The following is a 12,456-nucleotide window of genomic DNA, read 5'->3' on the forward strand; positions in this document are numbered from 1 at the left end:
AGTCAGTGATGCCTTCCAACCATCTCATCCTCTGCCATCCCCTTCTCCTCCTGCCTTCAATCTTTCCCAGCATCAGGGTCTTTTCCAATGAGTCAGCTCTTCTCATCAGGTGGCCAACGTATTGGAGTTTCAGCTTCAACATCAGTCCTTCCAATGAATATTCAGGACTGATTTCCTTTAGGATGGACTGGTTGGATCTCCTTGCAGTCCAAGGGACTCTCAAGAGTCTTCTCCAACAGCACAGTTCAAAAGCATCAATTCTTCAGTGCTCTGCTCTCTTTATAGTCCAACTCTCACATCCATACAAGACTACTAGAAAAACCATAGCCTTGACTAGACGAACCTTTGTTGACAAAGTAATGTCTCTGCTTTTTAACATGCTGTCTAGGTTGGTCATAACTTTCCTTCCAAGGAGTAAGAGTCTTTTTATTTCATGGCTGAAGTCACCATCTGTAGTGATTTTAGAGCCCCCCAAAATAAAGTCAGCCACTGTTTCCACTGTTTCCCCATCTATTTGCCATGAAGTGATGGGACCAGATGCCATGATCTTAGTTTTCTGAATGTTGAGCTTTAAGCCAACTTTTTCACTCTCCTCTTTCACTTTCATCAAGAGGCTCTTTAGTTCTTCTTCACTTTCTGCCATAAAGGTGGTGTCATCTGCATATCTGAGGTTATTGATATTTCTCCCAGCATTCTTGATTCCAGTTTGTGCTTCATTCAGCCTGGGATTTTTCATGATGTACTTGGCATATAAGTTAAATAAGCAGGGTGACCGTATACAGCCTTGACATATTCCTTTCCCGATTTGGAACCAATCTGTTGTTCCATGTCCAGTTCTAACTGTTGCTTCTTGACCTGCATACAGATTCCTCATGAGGCAGGTCAGGTGGTCTGGTATTCCCATTTCTTTTAGAATTTTCCACAGTTTGTTGTGAACCACACAGTCAAAAGCTTTGGCATAGTCAATAAAGCAGAAGTAGATGTTTTTCTGGAACTCTCTCACTTTTTCAATGATCCAACGGATGTTGGCAATTTGATCTCTGTTTCCTGTGTCTTTTCTAAATCTAGCTTGAACATCTGGAAGTTCACAGTTCATGTATTATTGAAGCCTGGCTTAGAGAATTTTGAGCATTACTTTGCTAGCATGAGAGATGAGTGCAATTGTCCTGTAGTCTGAGCATTCTTTGGCATTGCCTTTCTTAGGGATTGGAATGAAATAAGCACTTAGGGATATTGAAATAACTGTGTTATATGTTTTCAGGCCTTACCTGAGCAAAACCTCACAATCATCCTATGAAGCAGAAACCAAGGCACAGAGAGGTTACGTGAGCCAGCTAATGTAAAGTGTGAAGCCAGGATTTGAACACAGAATCCACCCTCTCGACCACTCCTCATTCTGGCTCTGGTGGCATAATGCACATTGAAATTCAATTGTGAAGGTGGAAAGTTTCAACCCATAATTACTGAGCATGTAGTCAACTGCATTCTACGTCTCACGTCAGCATCTCATGTAACCTTTCTTTTTATTTATTTATTTATTTAGCTGCCTTGGGTCTCAGCTGCTGCCCGAGGGCTCTTCATTGCATCATGTGAGATCTTTTGTTGTGGTGCATGGACTCAGCACCACAACTGGACTCAGGTTCAATTGCTCTGAGGCATATGGGATCTTAGTTCTTTGACCAGGGATCCAACTTGCGTCCCCTGAATTGTAAGGCAGATTCGTAACCCCTGGATCATCAGGGAAGTGCCTCATGTAACCTTTCTTGATCCCATTACACATGCCTATATGGTGGGTTGGTATTGTGGTTGACCTATGGAAAGAGATGATATTGATCTGAAGCCTCTAACACTCAGCCTGAGATTTTGCCTTGACCAATCAGCAATGAAAAGTGAAAGTGTCAGTCACTCAGTCAGGTCTGACGCTGTGACCACATAGACTGTAGCTTGCCAGGCTCCTCTGTCCATGGAATATCCCAGGCAAGAATACTGGAGTGAGTAGCATTTGCTTCTCCAGGGGATCTTTCTGACCCAGGGATCAAACCTGGGTCTCTGCACTGCAGGCAGATTCTTTACCATCTGAGTCACCAGGTAAGCCACTTGATGAGGATAAAAGAGGAGAGTAAAAAGCTGACTTGAAACTCAACATTCAAAAAACCAAGATCATGGCATCTTGTCCCATCACTTCAGGACAAATAGATGGGAAAAAGTGGAGACAGTGACAGATTTTATTTTCTTGGGCTCCCAAATCACTGTGGATGATGACTGTAGCCATGAAATTAAAAGACTCTTGTTCCTTGGAAGGAAAATTATGACCAACCTAGACAGCATATTAAAAAGCAGAGACATCACTTTGCCAACAAAAATCCGTACAGTCAAAGCTATGGTTTTCCAGTAGTCATGTACAGATATGAGAATTGGACCATAAAGAAGGCTAAGTGCCAAAGAACTCACATTTTTGAACTGTGGTGCTGGAGAAGACTCTAGAGAGTCTCCTGGCCAGCAAGGAGACCGAATCAGTCAATACTAAAGGCAATCAACCCTGAATATTCATTGGAAGGACTGATGCTGAAGATGAAGCTCCAATACTTTGGCCATCTGCTGTGAAGAGGCAACTCATTGAAAAGACCCTGATCCTGGGAAAGACTTAGGGCAAGAGGGAAAGGGGGCAAAAGAATTAGGGCAAGAGTGAAAGGAGGGGACAGAGGATGAGATGGTTGGATGTCATCACCAACTCAATGGACATGAGTTTGAGCAAACTCCAAGAGATAGTGAAGGGCAGGGCACCCTGGCATGCTGCAATTCATGAATTTGTGAAGAGTCAGAGACCACTTAGGGACTAAACAACAGCAACAATCAGCAATGTCTGTTACAGGTACAGGTTGAGATGAAGGCAGCATACTTGCTAGGAATGTGCCATCCCTGATCTAATCCAATCCCACTGTTTTACAAACAATAGAATTGAGGCCCAAAGACAGAAAATGAACTGCTTAAGGCCAATGAATAAGAAATAGCCAAGCCCAATTAGAGTTCAGGTTTTCTTGATTCTAAATTTGCAGCTCCTCCCATGAAGTCCTGTAACCCTCTGCCTGAAAAGCAACATCCTCACCCCCACTTCCTCCTTGACAGTACTGTGAATAACCATACTGTGTTAATGCTCACAAAACATCTTTGAAAGCCAGAAAGCCTGGTTTCCCAGCAGGGCATTATAAAGATCAGAAGCAGTAGCAAGTCATTCCATACCTACAGGTTTTATCTTTTGGAAAGTTTCATTTTCAAGAGAATTATAGAGTCAGGATATTTCTTTCAGTTAAACTTCCTAAGCCTTTATCACCACAAAGATATGTGCTAATTATTCTTACTGGGGCACCACTTTACGGTCATGTGAACACGTCAGGGCCCACTTAATAATGGCTGTCTAGAAGCCAAAAGTAGTTAATGCAGCTTCCCAAGGTGCCCAAAATTACCCCCAGGGAACAGTTTTAACACTAGGAAAATCCTCCTCACTCATATAACTGTCTAGCAATTTGAGGTAGGGAATCCATCAACTCTTCAGGGCCCCATGATCATCTTTGTAATTTACCATTTGGGGCAGGAGTGAGCACTTAAATGCACCCCAAAAATGAGCCTAATTTTGTCTGGTGCCCCATATCTCACTCTAGCATCTATTACAAGCCCAATTTTGCTAAAAGCATCATCCTAATGCAAGCATCACCAGAAAAGAACAGACAGACATAAAGAAGACAGAGACAGATGTACCTTTGGATGGGAGTTAGGTGTGGAATTTCACACCCCCAGAAATAAACAGTAATTCTGACACCAAAATTAGTCATTTGGAAGGGCATCCAAGAAATATTCAATGAATTCAAAACTTTCGCAGATGTTTCAGAAATTGCTCACATAGAATGCTCTTCGTTCACGAATTTTGCTTGAATTTGTTATAAATATTAAAGAACTTTTATTTGGCTTTCTGGTTCCCTAGCTGAGCAGGTCAAAAGTAGCACCAAAAGCCTTATTTTGTTTTTTGAGATAGACTGTGATACCTCAGAGTGGTAAGTTTTGCACCTAACACAAGGTCCTACATAGAGCAGGCATTTACTAATTACTTGCTTATCATAAATAGACACTGAGTCTGTGCTTAGTACCAGGTGCTTGCCCATACTATCTTACTCATCAACAGTATCTACGCCACTGTGGTTATGAACGTTGTCTTCATATTATAGGAGAGCAAAGTGAGAGCACTCAACCCGGATCACACTGCTGATAAGTTGGTGAAGCTGGGACTCCAGACAAGCCCTTCTGGTTCCAGGACATCCTAAGCACCACGCTGTATTTTATGAGACTGATAAAATCAGGCATCCCAGCTGTTGAATACTTGGGGAAGACTCCATGTGATGGCCTGATGTATTGTGGCCAGCGTACAATGTGTTTTAGCTTTGACCTTTGAAACCAGCTTTACAAAAGATGACACTGTTTTTGAAATGCCATTTCTGGCCAGTTATTTACGTTTCACATAAGGGTTTGTGCTTCTCATATCATTCTGCCCTACTGGATTGGTTGCTATCGGATTTACAAAATGGAAAATAGATCAGTGACGGGAAGGCAAGATGAAATAAGAGATAACATCAAATACAGAAGTTTGGTAAGTGGAAGTGATACAATATCCCCACCCTGTGACCACCAAACCATGCCCTACTCTGTAGTATGGAAGGAAAAAACCTCTAAATCAGCTTTCCCTCATTAGTTTTCTCATCATTAAAATGAAGACAAAGACAAATACTAAAGGAGTCTTCCTTTTGAAAATCTGTTCCCTGGGTAACATCAGTTTATCTCCCACTCTTTGCTTTATCTGCAAGTCCTGACTTCAATCCGCTTCCTAGAGCAGAACTCAGCACCATCCTATCATCCTATTGTGGACAGATTAAAGCCTCCCTGAAAAATAACCATGGAGATGAGAGGAAGTTTCCTTGGTACCTGTTCTAGCTTTTAGGCTCCTCATCAGAGTACAGTTCATGCTCTGCCAAGAGAGACAATAAAAGAGGCATTAAGCTGGCTTGAGAAAGTTGTGTCTTTGGAATGAAAGAGTTTCCTATACGCACTGGGCTTCCTTCCGTCCCGGTGTTTGCTAGCCTTCTGCTGTGACCACGTGATCTGGTGAGAACAGGCTGGGAAGGACACAGCACAGCATGGTGGTCTGAGCAGCCACTCTTCAGATCTACTAATCCCTACCAAGGCAGTGGGTTTTCTCTATTTCATCAAAGCTCAGTAGACTAACTTGATATGAGATAATTTTCCTAGTTGGAAACAGTGAAGGAAAAGCCATGTATTTCCCAATCATGCTCAGATCGAGTCAACCGGTGAATATGTTGACCAGGGACTATAAGGGATAGAACAGCAGTGTCAATCACTCAGCAGCAAACTCATAATACTAAGATTTTTATATCCTTCAAATTAATAGGTGTCAAGGATGTTTAGTGCACTAGCAGAGCCAGGAATGAAGCTTCCATTGATCAATTCGCTACCAGAGGCACCTGACTCAAGATATCTTAACAGGAGTCCATCAGAATTATCAATGTCATATTCTCCAAACACTGTTGAGTGATACAAATCCTGAAGAATGGGTTGACAGCACTCTCAGGGATGGTGGAAGAGGTGATTTTGTCTCCAGAGGACTTTGCCATGGCCTCTGTTTAGCAATAAAAATTAAAAACAAACAAACAAAAAAAAACTCATCTTGCATATTTGAGTTCCCAGACCTCTAAATCTCCCCAAAGCATGAATGGAATTCCTTGGTCAAGCTAAAGCAGATTAGAGCAGAAATCTCAAGTCACCCCTCAAGTTCTTAGACCTTGTTACCAAGCTTGTGCTGTTGACCAAAACAGGCTTCAACCATGTAGCTAGAAATGGATACAACTTAAAGCTAAGATTGAATATTTATGTTAGCAGGTGACCCTGAGCCCCGCATTTGCAACACTTCCCCCTAAACTTACTCAAGCTTCAAAGACACTCATAAATACTCATTTCAGAGTCAAGTGCTATTCAACCTCCATTCAAGACCAATCCTAAGGGGGAACACCCACTCATCTCCTCCACCACCTTTAGGAACCACTTGCCTTGGGTCTCTCTTTAACTTTTCTTATCAAGCCTTGGGAAGAGGTCACCATGGCCAATGAGTGCCCAGATGGGATGCTGAAATCTATCACACAACTGATAAAAGCCCCAGAGAGAGAATACAAGGGAGTTGCCACTATTTGGTAGTTCTGTAACTTGCTACAAGTAAACAAAAGGGTTTGAAAAGGTATGGCTCTCAGATAATTGAAGCATCTGTTCAAGGGGAGACCCACTGGTCTGTAAAATCAGAAAAGTATGGCATAACTTTTCTGACAGAGAGGGACTCCCATTGTATAAAACATTATGAAATTGTTGGAATTACTACATTTACAGTAAGTCAAGTTTCCCTCTGAAATTCCTCATTATTATTTTTTTTTTTGGAGTATAGTTGCTTTACAATGTTGTTAGTTTCTACTGTACAGCAAAGTAAATCAGCTATGCATATACATATATCCTCTGTTTTTTGAATTTCCTTCCCATTTAAGTCACCACAGAGCATTGAGTAGAGTTCCCTGTACTATACAGTAGGTTCCCATTAGTTATCTACTTTATACAAAGCATCAATAGTGTATATATGTCAATATCAATCTCCAAGTTCATCCCACACCCCCTATTCCCCTTGGTATCCATAGGTTTGTTTTCTACATCTGTGTTTCTATTTCTGCTTTATAAATAAGGTCATACGGCCATACACCCTGAAAACACCTGATCTCATCTGAAGTTCCTTTTAACGGAATCTGACTTGTCTCCACCTTTGGTCTTAGAATAGTTGGGCCTTCGGACTTCCCTGGTGGCCCAGTGTTTAAGGCCTCGAGCTTTCAATGAAGGGGGTGCAGATTTGATCCCTGGTCAGGGAACTAAAGGGGCTCCCCAGATGGCTCGGTAGTAGAGAATCCAGCTGCCAATGCAGGAGACATAGGAGACACGTGTGTGATCCCTGGGTTGGGAAGATCCCCTGGAGAAGGGAGTGGCTACTCACTCCAGGACTCTTGCCTGGGAAGTCCCATGGACAGAGGAGCCTGGTGGGCTACGGCCCCTGGGGTCGCAGAGTCAACACAGCTGCAGACCCTGAGCAGCAGCATCAGTAGCAGGGCACCGCGATCCCAGGGGTGCAGACAGAAAACTTAAAAAGCAGCGGTTGGGCCTCCTCCATGCTGTCTCACCAGAATAGAGGGAAATAAGCACATAGGACACAGAATTTTTTTCAAGCTCATCTCTTTGTTTTCCCTTTTTGCATAGTATCTACATAGATATGAAGAAAAGGGCTAGAAGCTTCTCTTGGCCTCAGAGTCCCTCTTTTTGTTTTTTCTGCTTCACGTCCTACTCCACTAAAACATCTCCAAGCAAAATTTCTACCTTTCAAGCTTTGCTGGAAATCAGAACCGAATGTCATTGGGGGATATCAAATGCTGCGATTTGGCAAAATCCTTCCCATATCTGGTCAATTTATTTTGTGTTGGAAGGACATTTAATCTATATCTCTGATTCGCTTACACATGTATCATCCAAAAGTCATTTTGAAAGAACCATTTTACTCCCCGGAAACTTTTATACATCTGTTTGTATAAGAGATACTAAATTTTTTTTTTTTTTTTGCACCAAGAGAATGACCATTCAAATGCCCCACACATCCCAAACTTTAGGAAATGCAATATTTAGGGCAACTCTAAACATATAGCATCTATAGATTCTTCCATTGCTCTAAGTACATGCATAATCCCATCTTTTTATTTCTGTATACAACCAAAGGCAGTTATTAGCAGAAGAAAGTGAGGGAACAGAACACTTCCCAACCAACCAGCTTGAATATTATAAAAATCCAAATCCCTTGAATAGTATAAAATTTTGCATGTTCTCTACATTCTCAAGAAAGGATGAGTTCAGATTTTAAATAGATAGAAATAATCTCATTGTATTTCTCAAGGAAACTATATTTTCAAAACTCTACAACTCTGGCAAAACATTGGGGACCTATATTAATCTACAAATATATCTCTATCATGAAAAGTGCACTGAAACATGTTTCAAATGAGAAGTGTTAAAACTTAGAGCAGGAAAAACTCTTAGAGATCATTTAATTCACCAAATTTTTCGCTTTGCTTTCAATCATTGTGGTCCAACAATACATTAAAACAGCTCATAAAAATAGTAATAAATATTCATTAATAGACTTCAATCAGTCAAGCACTGTATAAGAACTGATCCTCTATGACTTTAGCTAATCTCCACATCTACCTTATGAAATAGATCCAATTATCACATTTACAATCACATTGCTCGTAAGTGACAACTATGGGATTCAAATCTACTCTGTCTGACACCATGGTCTGTTCTTATTTTGCCTCCAAGTAAAACAGTAACATAAACATATTTCAAAACTTCAGAAAACAACTCACCCTACCACAATACTTTGGAGCACTTGATTCTTTTCTTCTATGAAGCTCTTTCCTTACCTATATGGTAATAATGAATATTTTCTACTTTTCAATTAATGTTATATCAAATATTTTCTGTGTTACTATAGAAATCCCATGATAATCACTTCCCTTATTGGCTGCCTAACATTTCATACTGTGGATAAACTATCATCTATTTAACTATTATCCATTAGATTTAGCAGTTGGGTTTTTCCCTGTTTTATGTAATATTTAAAATATTATTGACCATAATCATAAACACAGATTCCTTCTTATATTTATTTATTTTTTTGGCAGCATAACATTTGGGATCTTATTTCCCCAACCGGGGACTGAACCCACAACCCCTGCAGTAGAAGTTCAGAGTCTTAATCACTAGACTGTTAGGGACGTTCCCATAGAGTTCTTCTTAGACTGTACTTAGAATTGATTCTCGGAAGTGGAATTACTCAGTCAAGGAGTGTGGATATTTTAATAGTTCTTACTAACCCATAACATTCCTTTCTGAAAATTTATACCAATATATATTTGAGGCTGCCTTTTTTATCACATCCTTGTTTGTGTTAGGTATTATCTTCTACGTGCTCTTGCTGTTCCAACTGGTAAAAACAAAAATGGTGACTCGGTGGATTAAATTGTATTTCTATGATCACCAATGAGATCAAATCTTTTCCATATTTAAATTTCTTGATGAATTTCAGTACTCTTATTTGTCAGATGAGGAAAGAAAGGCTCAATATAAATGACACAACCAGCACTAGAGCTGGTTCTAGAATAAATGTTTCCAGACAGTGATAGTTAAATAAATAGATGAAAGAATAAATAGCACCTCATTCCAATTTTCCTTCCACTAACCACATTGCCTTCCGTTGATCCCTCTCATCTTCTTAAATTCTGAATAAATTTTCCCAAGGCTGCCACAGTAAAATCAAAATACTGTGAGTTGCCTTTGATTCAGAGGGGGAGTGTATCTGACATTTTATACAGAATTATAGAATGATCTAAACAGACCAGGTTGGGTCTGGTTACAACCCTTACCTGTACTGACCCATGTGACCTTGAACAAGGTGTATATCAAATCTTCTTCAGCTATGGGAAGTGAGCACTTGAGTGAATGATTTCACAGATCTTTGCCACTTTCAGCTGAATGTGGTTGTAAAGTAGAGAGCCACATCAAGCCTCAAGACAAATCATCATTTCCCCCTACATCTGAATGACACAAAGTCAAGCCACACAAGACACGTGTTGAAGCCCCAACCTTTCCCGCCAGCTCAACACAGTGAATTAGATTTCTTTTCATCCACCACTAACACAAAAGGAGAAGTTCTCAGCTACATCAGAACCCAGCTACTCTGCTCCCTGTGGCTTCACACGGTCAGAGAGTGATTAATCCCCTTCTGTCGGAAAGAAATGAGTACAACCTAACAGTTTAGAATTCAGACTTGCGTCAGACTGACCTGTGTTTGAACCCTACCTCTACACCTTTATAGTTATAAGGTCCTGGGCAAGTGATCACCTTACCTGAATCTCAAGCTCAAATATCTCTAACATATGGATAAAAATGGGCTTCCTGGGTAGCTCAGCTGGTAAAGAATCTATCTGCAATGCAGGAGACCCCGGTTCTATTCCTGGGTTGGGAAGTTCGCCTGGAGAAGGGATGGGCTACCCACGCCAATATTCTTGGGCTTCCCTGGTGGCTCGGAGAGTAAAGAATCCACCTGCAATGTGAAAGAGCTGGGTTTGATCCCTGGGTTGGGGTGATCGCCTGGAAGAGGGCATAGCAACCCACTCCAGTGTTCTTGCCTGGAGAATCCCCATGGACAGAGGAGTCTGGAGGGCTACAGTCCATGGGGTCATAAAGAGTTGGACATGACTGAGCAGCTAAGCACATCATGGGTAAAAATTGTACCACCTTATGGAGCACTTTCAAGGATTCAAGGTCATGATGCTTATGAAATTCTTGCCACATGCCAGGCACTGTGGAATATGTTCAGTAAAGAGGAGCAGTAACTATCATCTTCACCACTTATTTTATATTATTTTTTGATACCCCTATTTTTATTATTGGAATATAATTGCTTTACAATGTTACGTTCGTTTCTGCTATATGACAAAATGAATCAGCTAAATGTATACATATGTCCCCTCCCTCATGAGCCTCTCTCTGTCCCATCCTACACTTCAACATCATTAATTTTATTAATAAAGCAAAATATATTTCTCAGAATCATAGAAGGAGAGTGACAAATGGATTGTCCAGAGGTGACTGGGGTACACACTCACATAGCAACTTCTTCAGGCCATCAAGGGATGGCCTGCTTCCTCCTTCCAGGGAACCATCTCTAGGGAGCCCAGGCCTCTGCTGACACTGCTCTGGGGCACACTGTCTGAAGTAGTGTCCTCTCTCACACAATGAATGCTCCGTGGTGCTAACCCTCAGTACTTAAACCGAGCCCTGAGTCCTGGACCCAGTCTTCACTCATTAGCCCAGGCTCCTGTCCTGTGAGCTGTTATTCCTCTAATCCCTCTACGCAGTTGCCGTAAAGTGGCTGAAGGTGTTTTCAGAGGAAGCTACTAGAGGCTGACTCTGGAAACCCTCGGCTTAATTAAACACCAGAGATTCACTGGGAACCCAAGGGGTTCCAGATCACAAATTGCCACAATGACTGTTGATATTTCACAGAATATTCATTTCTATTCCACAGAGACAGAAGTACCCCTTTGTTAGCAAATGGGCCTGCCTTGGTCACTTGGCCAAATTATTTCTTTGGATAATTGGGAGACAGAATCAGATGCAACTTGAAGGTACGTGCTGATTAATGATTAGCTACAGAGAACAGAAGGTCTTCTGCTCAGTAGCAGAGGGCGGAGGAGGATAATAGCAAGAAAAGGGCCCCTTCAGTCTCTCTGGATAATAGATAGCTGCAAAGAGAGTCGGCTGCGAGGGTTTTTGTTGCCGTTATTTGTTTGGGTTTGGTTTAATTTGGTTTCAATCGATAGAGCTTGGTTTTGACTTTTTGTTTGTTTTATTTTTGTCTACATGTAAGGACAGTGTCTACTTCAATGAGGTCCCCTCCCAGCTGTCTTTATCCTAACATAGACAGCACCAATATTACAGGCCCTGGGTCAGAAACTTGTTATGTTTACTTTCAAACTTTTCTGAATATGTGAGATGCAATTATAATACCTTCTTCACAAGGCTGCAGTGAGGTTCTGGTATAAAACAGGATATAAAATAGAAGAGACAGAGCCAGGATTCATTGCTACACCCTTCTCTCAACCCCCATAAGATGCATACCCACATGAGAACTAGAAAACAACAAGAAACCTTTTTCAAACTGCACATGGCCCCATCATAGGACTTACATAACTGACGGTAGTTAAGCAGGAGGTTCTGCAAAACCCCTAGGCAGAGACGGGCTGTGAGATGAGAATGAGAAAACCTAGAAGTATAAAGGATGAGAAGCAAGTCATCCATGTCTGTGGCTAATGCAGAGTCTAGGCACACTGATTATGCATCAGATCAGATTAGTTTGTTGATGATTGTCTGAAATCCTGTCTTAAGAATACTGGAGTCTCTGAATGGCTCAGTGGAGAAATGTTTCATGGTCATTTATTGACCTTTGCCATGGAAGACGGACCCAGAGTGGAGAGAATAGAACCAAGTATGGCATTTATTTGCCATCGGTGGAGATCATAGATCTATTATGTTTCTAAAAAGACCTTGAGGGACTTTCCTGGTGGTCCAGTGGCTAAGACTCTGTCTTCCCAGTGCAAGGGGCCCAGGTTTGATCCCTGGTCAGAGAACTAGATCCTGAATCCAAAACATATGGATTTCATCTTTCTATCCAAATCTAAACATGATGCAAGTTTTAATTCATTCAACAAACATCCATTGAACCCCTATGTTTGCCTAGTATTTGTTAAGAAA

The sequence above is a fragment of the Cervus canadensis genome, chromosome 8 (assembly GCF_019320065.1).
Source record: "Cervus canadensis isolate Bull #8, Minnesota chromosome 8, ASM1932006v1, whole genome shotgun sequence".
NCBI classification, from domain to species: Eukaryota; Metazoa; Chordata; class Mammalia; order Artiodactyla; family Cervidae; genus Cervus; species Cervus canadensis.